Genomic DNA, 13212 nt, shown 5'->3' on the forward strand with positions numbered 1-13212 from the left:
GCGTGGCCACACTCCTAGTGCGCGTGGCGGATTTAAAGCAACCTGATTGGTCGATAGGAAATAGGGCCGACAAGTATGGGCCCAACCACAACGCATGTGCGTGTGGCGGGTTTAAGGCGAGCTGATTGGTCAACGGGAAACAGGGGCCGGAAAGTATGGGCCCAACCACAACTCATGTGCGTGTGGCGGGTTTAAGACGACTTGATTGGTCAACAGGAAACAGGGGCCGGCCGGGCAACATGGGGTGTCGTCGTTTGCAAGTGGCACCAGCTGGCCTATGGCATGGCCACACCTCCCTTTGTTGCTGCTCCTATTTCGCGGCTCCTTTTATTCCTTGTTTTCTGATTTTGGGTAGGATTTTGTACCTACTAATCCATGGCGGATTAATTGCCTAGTTCGCCTAAGCTTAATTTCGACCGGCGGGGTCTAATATACTGCGCAGGGCGCAAAATCCTAATTTTTGCAAATTAGTCAGGGTAATATCTGAATCTTGTGAATTATCACAAAATTGATTGAATTCTATATGTTGACACAGAGTTCTTTTAAGTTTATTGCCAGAGAGCAGTATGCTTCCCGATTTGAGTACTTTTATGCAAGAACCTTAACCTTGATACTTGGAAATTCGTGCTACTCTGCTGCGAGTGAACACAAATTGTCATGCCATATCAATATTAAGGGTTAAGCCGGGGAACATAGCATAAGAAAAATACTCGGCAGGCTCCGGCATCAATGAGTAATGCAGCTAGGAGCTTATATACTTATTAGGCTATATACTAGTGAACAATTCATGTAGGAGCTTGAGTTTCAATATAATATGAAGAGAGACATAGGCACTCATCAGATTTTGATATATTCTACAAATTCCTACGGAATATAGACATATCAATGTCTACTACATTTGATGCCGGGTCAGGTAGATAGACTTTTATAGTTTTTCGCCATATACTAAAAACCACCATCAACACATAGACACCAGAAATTTTGCTAACGAGGAAACCGAAAATGCATAAAAACCCCGGGACCTAGTCCATATTGAACAACTAATTTCATTAAGACGCTATAAATATTAGCCTATTACCAATTAACTTCGACCTGGAATGTAGTTGAGCCCGAACTCAGTCTCCCACTAATTCAACTACAGTCGCGCTCCTTACGCCTCTTGAATCCCAACAGGACTCCGCAATTTATTTCCTTAGATGATGTCACACCAACTAAGAGTTTCTTCATCTTAGTTGAAGACTTTAAATCAAATCTGCCTCCCACAGATTAAGCATATTTAATTGATTTCCTGATTTACGATCGAAACGGATGATCAAATAAAACGTAGGAACAAGGTGATGGAAATTGATAGCAATTTGACAGAAGTCTAGCTATCCTCAAAATCCGGGCTTATGCAACCCGAAGTGTAGCCTAGATTATTATTCACCTCACATGTATAAAACTTGCGGAATCACAAAGTTGAGACGAAGAGAACTTTTTGATTTTTATCTATCTTTTTAAGTGATAAATCAACAATTAACAATATCAGGAAACTCAAGTTATCAAGATAAAAGATAACTAGACCTGGATTCACGAATCCCAATGAAATCTTTTATAGTCGCTGAACCCTAAAAGGGTTTCTGGAGAGGAAGAATCTAGATACAACTAGGAAACACCAAAAAGTAGTGTCAGGATTCAAAGATCCCAGTTGCTAAGAGTTCCCCTTATATAGACTTCAAAGCATAGGTTTCTTTAGGTTTAATCTAAGATATCTTTGGAACCAAGCAAACAACATTCACCGTTAGATGAAACCTTTGAATCTTATTCACATAGACAAGATATACACTCTGGTTAGGTAAACCGTAACCGAACCGTGTACAAATACTATGTTCAACATGGTTGGTCGAAAGTAGCCGATTTGAACTTGAAAGCTTAACACTCATTTTCATGAACACAAAGACATTAATCTTGGGTCACAATCATGTGATCAAATGCGTCTAGTATTTTTAGAGAATTGATCAAATGTAAATCATCTCGTAGAAATAATTTAATCTCATTTGAACACAATCGACATAGTTTGTAAATGAACAAAGTACATATACATGAGTCGTTCGTGGATCGGATGAGTCATGGTATGCAGACTAGTTCGCAAAATTATGAGCAAAACCGAGTTCCGGAGTTGACAGAACTTTTTCAGTTCACATACCGGTTTGCAAACTTAGGTGCAAAACTGATTTCCGGAGTTCACAAAACGTTTTCAGTTAGCGTACCAGTTTGGAAACTTTAAGACTTTACCGGTTACGGAGTTCACAGAACATTTTCAGTTTGGGTACTAAAATGGTTCAAGAACATAGAACTGTATTGGTTTGCATACCAGTTTGGATACTTAAACCCAGTTCCCTTACCACAGTTCGAAAATGGTTTGTATACGAATATACATACCTATCTGGATCACGAAACAAACAAATTTTCCCATGATGTGGATACAAATATGCGTATAACACAAATACGTAGTCGATTTATAGATACTCCATTACGTGTACGAGTACATGTAATATGGTTTCAGAAACATAAAAGTTTTCTTAGTTCGTGAGACTGATAACACTGTCTTGTATTTCGAATATAGTAGCTATATATTACTCTAAATCAATTCGAAACATTCCCGAATAACATCAGTGACACATATCATGGTCCCAGGCTATTTTCAAATGATAAACTTGAATCATGATTTGGTTCCAAACAATAAATTTTTCTCCATTGAAATTGATCAAGTATGAATAAGCGATCATTAAGCTTAGTCATTATATTTCGTAAACTAAATAATTAGTTCTCCACTCGAAATTCTTATCTATGCAAGCTAGTCTAATTAGTTATGCAAAAAATGTCTCAAGGATAAAAAAAAGTGAATATAACTTGAGAAATAGGTAGTTCAGTCTTCACTTACCTTTTGTTGATGAAGTTTTCCAAAAGCTTCGGTTGATCTTCGCCTTCAAACGGTAGAACGCAAATGATGACTGGTTTGTTTCTCAACTAACTCTATCCTAGACCGAGACTTAACTAATTGTAGACTAGAAATCAAGATATAGTTTTGACAACTAAATTTGACAACAAGCTTGAGATAGCATCACTTGTGAGTTCGACCGAGCAATGCTCTAACATTAACCCTAATTGTTGAGAAGCATCTTCTTAAGAGAATTAACGTTCTTCCAGAAGATTTTTAAGAGTATTTTAAAGCGAAATTGGTGTTCTGATAGAAGGTTTACAAGAGGAATTTATAAAAAGAATCGGTATTCTACTATTTATACAAGTGAACGAATACATCTGAAGCAGGTATTGCATCTAGTCCGAAATCTGGTGGTAGATAATTGGTGTAACATCATAAATCAGTGTGTTCAATATGGACTAGGTCCTAGGGTTTTTACACAAGATTGTAGATTTTCCTCGTCAACAAAAATCTCCGGTGTATGTGTTATTTCTTTTCTGCATAATCTTGTTTTATCTTTATAATTGAAACATCACAAATTGTGCGTATCTAAACCTAGATAGTATTAACTCAACTATAGAGAACCTACAAAACTCGTTCTTGTTGAAATTCGGTTCGTGAACAGTTCAGGTATATAGTGTACTTTGTTAAAACAATCTTAAAATACAGTTTTCTAGCCAAACATATAGATTGTACAAGGATTGTCCATAGAGTTTCCCGAACGAAAAAGTTGGTAGTGTACTAGTTATGCTCTCCTTTTCAATCCCAAAACCATTAAACATGGATCTTGATCCTTTACAAGAAGGTATGTTCAAATCAGACGATCTAGCTACACCTTTGCCTTTATCAATGACAGATGGAATAGCTTGAGAAGCAGTAAAGTGATTCCTCGGTTGACTAAAGCAAAGGTAATCTTCAATAAAATTACCTTTGTGACGAGATAATGGAACATTATCTTTAACATCTTATGGGATATCAAGACTAAAAATCAAGATATAGTTTTGTGCATCCAACATTGACAACAAGCTTGAGATAGTAAAACTTGCGAGTTCGATAGAGAAGTGCTCTAACAATCTCCCATTTGTCAATTTTAGAGACTAAACTATCAATACATATGGATGGAAAATAACTATATCTTTCAGCTCAAAATCCATGATACTTGATTTCCTTGGTTCTTCAACATCGTCTTGAATTCTTTGTTCTTCAAGTTCTTCTATGGTTCTACATATGTTCGTTTTAGCTTCGTTGTTGTTAAAAATCCGTAGCGATAACAATTTATGAGAATGCTCGACTAGATCTTTTTTAGGAAGATAAATTCACTCAATTCAACGGTTATTATTCCAAAAACCTAGTATTGTTACCTTCCTCAAATTTTAATTACACCACAACTTTGAAGCAATACTACGGTGATATGTTCTCCCCTTAGTCATTACTTACTTCTTTTGCATAATAGGTATAACCTATAGATTATAATCTGCTCCCCCTTACATAATGCTCCGAAAAGCTATATTTTGTAGTAGAATACTACTAAATAATTCTCCCTCTTTCTGTCAAAAATATTGACAAAGGCGAAAAACAGGGATCGTAATGAATTAAAACAAAGGAGTATCAGGACTAGAGAACGCATACGAGATTTTATTTAGATGATATCACTAAGTAAACTTAGCGTCTTCATCAACGAGATATATAGGTACAAGCATCTCCTACAATTCCACAGCTGCACTCCCCACAAATATATGACAATTAAGCATAAGTCAAACTGAACTCTCCCCCACTTGATGTCATTCCCAAAAGAATAACATGAGCGACCTTTCTCTAATCACAAGAGAAGGATCTTCTTGGATATTAACAAATTTACTTATAGGTTACGAACCAAAAAGTTAAAATAACGATCTTAATGTTAGAAGCACCAAGATACATTATTTTCATGAGAAAAATAATGATCGACAAAAACTATTCTCCGAGCCAGTTGCGAACAAAGAGGACAATTTACGCGATATGACTCAACACATGTAGAGATTAAAGTTCTTGATCTTATTCCCTGGAAGTTACACATTCATGGAGGAAAGGCGACAACAGACCATCTTAGGGAGTCCATGCATTATATTCACAAAAGTTTAATCGTGGGAAGATTAATATTGTGATTCTCAAAATAGTTTACTCCTCTTTTAGTTAGTGACGAATACAAAGAGTTAAGATCTTTAACCTATGAGAACATATGAGATATGTTAGAGCACTGCTTGGTCGAACTCGCATGCGTTTCTATCTCAAGCATGTTTGTCAATGTTAGTGATCAAAACTATAAGTCTTGATTTCTAGCCTATTTATAGATGTCCCGGACTAGGACATAGTTTGTGTAGTTGAGCTTAGACTTCACGACGATTATCACTTGAAGACGAAGAACTACTAAGGAGAGCTTGTGGAACTTCATCGACAAAAGGTATGTGGAGACTTAAACTCATCTATCACTTGGAAAGTCTATTTCTACTATATCTCCAGTATTGAGACATAAGTCGTGTTACGATATAGTTTTCTCTATACACATTTGAGATTTCGAGCTGAATATATCTCGCTTACATATTTATCGAAATATGTGTTGGTAAGCTTTCGCTTCGACCAAGTTCATCTTATATCATGAGAAAATTTCCGAGTAACATCTTACATGGTTTGTGTGATACAATCATTTGGTGCAAGACTTGAAATGTTTCGATAATGATTATTTCAATATCTTGAAAATTGCTTTGATGCTAATAGTGTGCGAAAATGGCTATTGTCATTATAGAAGAATGTTTCAATGATTGAAATAAAGAGTTTAGAATCTCGTAACCATCTTTAGATATAAGCATAGTGTGTTCGCACATTAGTGTATAAGTCCAAAGCCGGGAGCCTAAGTTATGCATACTTGTGTGTATACAAAAAGGTTATAGGAGACTGGGTAAGTATGCGTACCTATACACATACTGGCGGAAGTTCACGTCCGTCAATTTCAGCTGAGTTTGAAAACCAAAACCAAACTCATCCGGTTACCTAACGTACGCGTACCCGTACGCATACTGGCGGAAAGTTCACGTCCGTGAATTTCTGCTCAGTTTGAAAACTAAAAAAAACTCAAATCCGGTTACTTAAGTACGCATACCCGTACGCATACTTAAGTGGTTACTTTCTAAGATCGGTTGTACATGAACCTAAAACATTTATCAAAAAGGAATGAAATCTTTGCAAACCGTGGCTATAATGTTCATCTATTGATTCGAGTGAATCAAACCGATTTTGCTTCAATTGTGTTCTTGTATAAATCCATGAGAATATAGCAATTGAACAACTCTGTAACTAGTTTCATTTGAGTCATTTGAACTAGTTATGGTTAAGATGAATAAGGTTGATATAAGAGTAATCATGTGGCTAACCTCGGTTGACTATTTGTGAACCAACATGGTGTACACGTTTAGGTACGATTACATAAACCTAAGTGAGGGTACATTTCAATTGTGTGTAACAAGCTAAGTTCGATCTAACGGTTGAAATATATTAGCTTGGTTGAATCAGGTTTTTCATCTAACGGTGATTATTGAATGCTTTGTTACCAAGGTAACTTGGATTTCAAACCCTGATTTGAAAACTATATAAAGGAGAACTCTAGCAACTGGGAAACCTAATCCCCGCACCTCATGTGTGTTACTAGTTTCATAACTAGAGTCGATTCTCCTTTAACCTTAGGTTTCTTCTCGAGACCCTGTAGGTTAACGACTTGAAGACTTTATTGGGATTGTGAAGCCAGGCCCAACTATTCTCTTTGTAGTTGCGTGATCTGATCTTGCTGTTGCTATCGTGATTGAGTGCAATTGTAAAATTGGCTTGAGATTTATATCTCTGATAGGAAAGATAGAAAAGTAATCACAAACACCTTTGTTTCATCGTTTGTGATTACACAATAACTTGTTTCGCTAGTCGATTAAGTTTATTGTGAGGTGATTGATAATACTAGGCTGTTGTTCGGGAATATAAGTATGGTTTATCAATTGGTTCCTGTTCACCTTGATTTATCAAAAGACGGAACAAAAACTCTTGGGTATTTCTGTGGGAGACAGATTTATTCAATCCTATAGACTTTTCTGTGTGAGACAGATTTGTTTATCAAGTCTTCGACTTTGGGTCGTAGCATCTCTTAGTTGTGGGTGAGATCAGCCAAGTGCGTAGTATCCTGCTGGGATCAGATAAGTAAGGAGTGCAACTGTACCTGGAATCAGTTTGAGATTGATTAGGCTTCAACTACAGTCCAGTCCGAAGTCAATTGGTAGTAGGCTAGTGTTTGTAGCGGCTTAATACAGTGTGGTGTTCAATCTGGAATAGGTCCCGGGGTTTTTCTGCATTTGTGGTTTCCTCGTTAACAAAATTATGGTGTCTGTGTTATTTCTTTTCCACATTATATTTTATTATATAATTAAAATATCACAGGTTGTGCGTTAAGATCAATCAATTAGAATATCCAACCCTTGGTTGTTGTTTTACATTGATTGACAACTTGAACATTGGTCTTTGGTACCATTTAAGTAATTCCTCTTACATTCAATCGGGCTCGCATATTTCTATTTGCTGATTGCGGATTGAATTAAGAGTTAGAGATATTAAACTCTTTGATATACTTTATTATAGATTGAGTCTAACTGTCTAGTTGATTCTCTAGAAAGTGTATTGGAGTAAGTCCTCTCAGATTGCCAAAAGAATCGTCGGGTGTGGTTGTTAGACCCCCGCATTTTCAATTGGTATCAGAGCAGGAAAATACTATAAACCTTATAAGTTTGTGTTTGATTGATCCTTAAAAATTTTCCCTATGGGTTTCTTTGGAAAACTTTATCTTGGCATCTGTAACGCACGCCAGAACTCCTTAGAGATTGCTCGAAGATTATTACGGACAGAACATCAGGTTTCTCATAATAATCTCTTCTCATCTAAGACCTTGGAAAACTTAGATGGTGAGAAACAATCTAAAGGAAAAGGTAAGAAGAAAGGAAGGTTGGGAAAACGTTCTTTACGCTCAAAGATATGGAATCTCACTAGGTTAACTGTGAATCTTTTTGAGGAATACTATCGTGATGGATCAATTTACAAAGATCTATCTAGAGCTTTTGAAAGCGTTTTTAGATTCTTAGAAAAACTTAATTCTGTCAAGTATAAGAATCGATCCGATAAATGTTCGGTACATGTAAAACCATGCAATCATGATGTACAAACTAAACACGCTGTCAACACAAGTAGATCCAATAAAACGGATTCTCATGTTGTTGACACAGTTTCAAGATATCGGGAAAATGTTCTTTCTGGTCAAATGAAAAGGAAGTTAGAAAGCTCTAGTAACCCTGATTATCATCATTACTATGATTATATCACTGGCACTGCTCACAAATATCAACCAGAAATAGTGCATGAGAATCTCTCTGCACATCATGCCACTTGGTAACAAGCCTGACATTACCCAATTTGTATATATCTTTAGATGGGGCAAGGAATGGTTTGATTTGTGTATAGTTGGGTTAAAAAATGTTATTTTGTCCTTCTAGGATATTCGAATAAGCTTTCTACTGCATCCGTCTCCTCACATAAATTGTGTTTTCACGGGTTGCTCAACCTTGATGTGTGGACATCAAAGAAAATCTTACATTCCTTTTGTAGGTCGCGGTTCATAAACGGGTCCAAGCCCATTAGTGGACATATAAAGAAGGAGTACGCGTACCTTCTTCTTCCTCCCATCCAGTCCGCGTATGTGAACATCTAGGGTTCATGTATTCCCTCCATTAAAACATCTTTTGAGAAAAATAAGAAAAAGGGTTGTTCAAGGTTCATTCCAAGTAAGTGATTTCCCCTTGTTTTCCTTTCCAATTTCTTGATCTCATGATGAATTTCAAAGTTTCAAAAAGAATTTCAAAGAATTTGGGTTCTTCATCTTCTAGCATGAATCATCCTATAGATCAAGATTCTCTTAGGATTAGATTTGTCAATGATTCCTGTGCTAGAGTTTTTGAAAGGATTTCATCTAATGGATTTATCCTAGAAAAGAAATTGGATTTTTCTAGTGGTTATAAGGAGGATTTATTTTGTTTTGAAAAATTTAAGCTTGGAAACATCTTTGATGGTCTTGGTGAAGGATTTGATACTCTTACTAGAATCTTTTATGCCAACATTTATGATGTTGATCTTGAAGACATGGAATTCAAGACCATGGTCAACAGAGAAAGGATTCATGTTAATAGAGAATTAATTTCAAAGATTACCAAAATTCCTTTGGGTAATTTTCGCCTTCCTAGGCCAAGTGATGAAAGACCATCATATGAAACCATCTCAAAAGGTTTTTGTGGTAAAAGTGTTCTGTGGAATGAACGAAAATTTCCTACTAATCATCTAGATTTTCCTTTGATGTCCTTTGGAAAACTTGGTATATCTAATCTTTGTCCCTCCACGATTGAGAATTCCCGTTGGAGTCGTGAGTTCGCGGAATTGGTCTATTTCCTTGTAATGGAAACCAAAGGTCTTGACATTTGTGGATTTATTATTTATCAAATGTTAGCTATGACATCTTCCAACAAGAAGTTAGGCTACCCTTGCTTGATTGAGCGAATTTTTCACAACCTCTCCATTGAGCCTGTTGGCAAATCCATTGGAACTCCCAAGCTTGTTCGGCCGTGTAACTTCAATCGGATGAAGGAGAATGCTTGCAAGAGACAAAAGTGTGACACAATTGATGACTTGAGTGATCCTTATTTGAAGCTTCTTCGCCAAATTTACAAGGGTGTTTGTAAATTGAATACCAAAGTAAGTTGTGTACAAGAACAATTACTTGTGATTGCTACCAAGTTTCCCGATATTAAGGAAGACATGGACAAAGTTCGTTCCACCTTCATGGTCTCCAATGATGAGCAGTTTTTCTTGCTTCTTAATGTTAGTTTTAATTTGTGTTGGTTTATTTTGGTCTAGTAAGTCTTCTTCTTTATGTTTTTAGAAGAATAACTAGGGTTTGGATTAGCCATTATTGTGAGTACACATAGCTATGTCCAACGATTTTCTTCTTCAATGTTTTTAGATTTATTTATTTAAATTTTAAGTTTTTGGAAGATGATTTTTGCAATTTTAATCTTTATGATTTTATATATTGCAAATTGTTATGGGATATGTTGTTTACATCCGTGAACCTGTGACTGTCCCATACTTGTTCAAAAGTTATCTCTATTATGTCGGTATGAAAGTATTGATAGAAGATAGAATGAACTTTTGACGTTACAAAAGTTAAAGCCTTTTATGTCATAGTTTTGATGGAAGAAAGGATAAAACTTTTGTTTAGAAGGATTAAGTCTATTATATGTCATTGTGCAAATAGTGATGGAAAATATAATGAATCCTTTTCTATTCTGCAGTACTGGTCGATCTCCAATCCACATTTTTGTGCATATACTGTGTTTCTCCACAAGTTCTCTTATGGCGAGCATGACCAATTGAATTGATCGCTTTTGTGGTTAATTTAGTTGTGTAATTCCAATTGAATTAATCATAGGTTTTCTTGTGGTTAATTTAATTGTGCATTTAGATTGGATTAATCATGCATTCTTTTGTGGATAATTCAATTGAATACTTTGGATTCAAATTCATGTTTTCGTGTGATTAGGTTATGTCCAAAGAAATCCTTCTTTTCTTGAGAAAGTAAGGTCGCCTTTGTTGTTCTTTCGAGAATGACATTTTGTGGGGGGAGAGTTCTTTTTGAACTTGTGCTTAATTGCCAAATATTTTTGGGGAGTGCGGCTGTGGAATATTATAAGGGTTATCTTGTATCTGTATAAAATCCTTGATGAATGCATTTAGCTTCGGCTTTATGATGGCATCTAAATAAGTTGATATGGTATTTTCTTTTGGTCATGAATTATCTTTATGAAAATTTCATGAGGATCCCACTAGTTTTCGTACCTTTGCCAATTTATATTGACAAAAATGGGGAGAATTAATGTGTAGTGTGATACTACAAATACATATGGTTTACGGATCATTATGTAAGGGGGATTGGTTTTCATGTCGAGATGAAGTATTGACTAAGGGGGAGTGATACATATCACCATAGTATTGTTGTCAAAGTTGTGATACAGTATAACTTTGATGTTGTGTAATAATACTATGAAGTATAACAATGATTGAGAGCATTTGTTTTCTCATTGTTATCGCTACGGATCTTCAACAACTATGATGCTGAACTTATAACCTTTAGGATCATGGAGTACTTGGAAGTGACGAAGATTTCAATTCGCGTTGAAGATGCCAAGGAGATCATGCATTTGGATGAGGAGCTACAATTTTTATTTATTTTGTAATCCATATGTATTGATAGTTTTGTCACTAAAATTGACAAAGGGGGAGATTGTTAGAGCATTGCTCGGTCGAACTCGCATGCGTTGCTATCTCAAGCATGTTTGTCAATGTTAGTGACCAAAACTATAAGTCTTGATTTCTAGCCTATTTATAGATGTCTCCGACTAGGACATAGTTTGTGTAGTTGAGCTTAGACTTCACGACGCTTATCACTTGAAGACGAAGAACTATTAAGGAGAGCTTGTGGAACTTCATCCTCAAAAGGTATGTGGAGACTTAAACTCATCTATCACTTGGAAAGTCTATTTCTACTCTACCTCCTGAGACATAAGTCGTGTTACGATATAGTTTTCTCTATACCCATTTGAGATTTCGAGCTGAGTATATCTCGCTTACATATTTCTCGAAATATGTGTTGGTAAGCTTTCACTTCGACCAAGTTCATCTTATATCATGAGAAAATTTCCGAGTAACATCTTACATGGTTTGTGTGATACAATCATTTGGTGTAAGACTTGAAATGTTTCGATAATGATTATTTCAATATATTGAAAATTGTTTTGATGCTAATAGTGTGTGAAAACAGCTATTGCCATTATAGAAGAATGTTTCAATGATTAAAATAAAGAGTTTAGAATCTCATAACCATCTTTGGATATAAGCATAGTGTGTTCGCACATTAGTATATAAGTCCAAAACCGGGAGCCTAAAGTATTCATACTTGTGTGTATACAAAAAGGTTGTATGAGACTGGGTAAGTATGCGTACCCGTACGCATACTGGCGGAAGTTCACGTTCGTGAATTTCTGCTGAGTTTGAAAACCAAAACCAAACTCACCCAGTTACCTAAAGTACGCGTACCCGTACGCATACTGGCGGAAAGTTCACGTCCATGAATTTCTGCTGATTTTAAAAACTAAAACAAACTCAAATCTGGTTACTTAAGTACGCATACCCGTACGCATACTTAAGTGGTTACTTTCTAAGATCGGTTGTACATGAACCTAAAACATTTATCAATAAGGAATGCAATCTTTGCAAACCGTGGCTATAATGTTCATGTATTGATTCGAGTGAATCAAACCGATTTTGCTTCAATTATGTTCTTGTATAAATCCATGAGAATATACCAATTGAAAAACTCTTTAACTAGTTTCATTTGAGTCATTTGAACTAGTTATGGTTAAGATGAATAAAGTTTATATGAGAGTAATCATATGGCTAACCTCGGTTAACTATTTGTGAACCAACATGGTGTACACGTTTAGGTACGGTTACATAAACCTAAATGAGGGTACATTTCATTTGTGTGTAACAAGATAAGTTCGATCTAACGTTGAAAGATATTAGCTTGGTTGAATCAGGGTTTTCATCTAACGGTGATTATTGAGTGCTTTGTTACCAAGGTAACTTGGATTGCAAACCCTGATTTGAAAACTATATAAAGGAGAACTCTAGCAACTGGGAAACCTAATTCCCACACCTCCTGTGTTTTACTAGTTGCATAACTAGAGTCGATTCTCCTTTAACCTTAGGTTTCTTCTCGATACCCTGTAGGTTAACGACTTGAAGACTTCATTGGGATTGTGAAGCCAGACCCAACTATTCTCTTTGTAGTTGCGTGATCTGATCTTGCTGTTTCTATCGTGACTGAGTGCAATTATAAAATTGGCTTGAGATTTATATCTCCGATAGGTAACATATAAAAGTAATCACAAACACCTTCGTCTCATCGTTTGTGATTCCACAATAACTTGTTTCGCTAGTAGATTAAGTTTATTATGAGGTGATTGATAATACTAGGCTCTTCTTCGGGAATATAAGTCCGGTTTATCAATTGGTTCCTGTTCACCTTGATTTATCAAAAGACGGAACAAAAACTCTTGGGTATTTCTGTGGGAGAC

Source organism: Papaver somniferum, chromosome 3 (assembly GCF_003573695.1).
Source record: "Papaver somniferum cultivar HN1 chromosome 3, ASM357369v1, whole genome shotgun sequence".
NCBI lineage: Eukaryota > Viridiplantae > Streptophyta > Magnoliopsida > Ranunculales > Papaveraceae > Papaver > Papaver somniferum.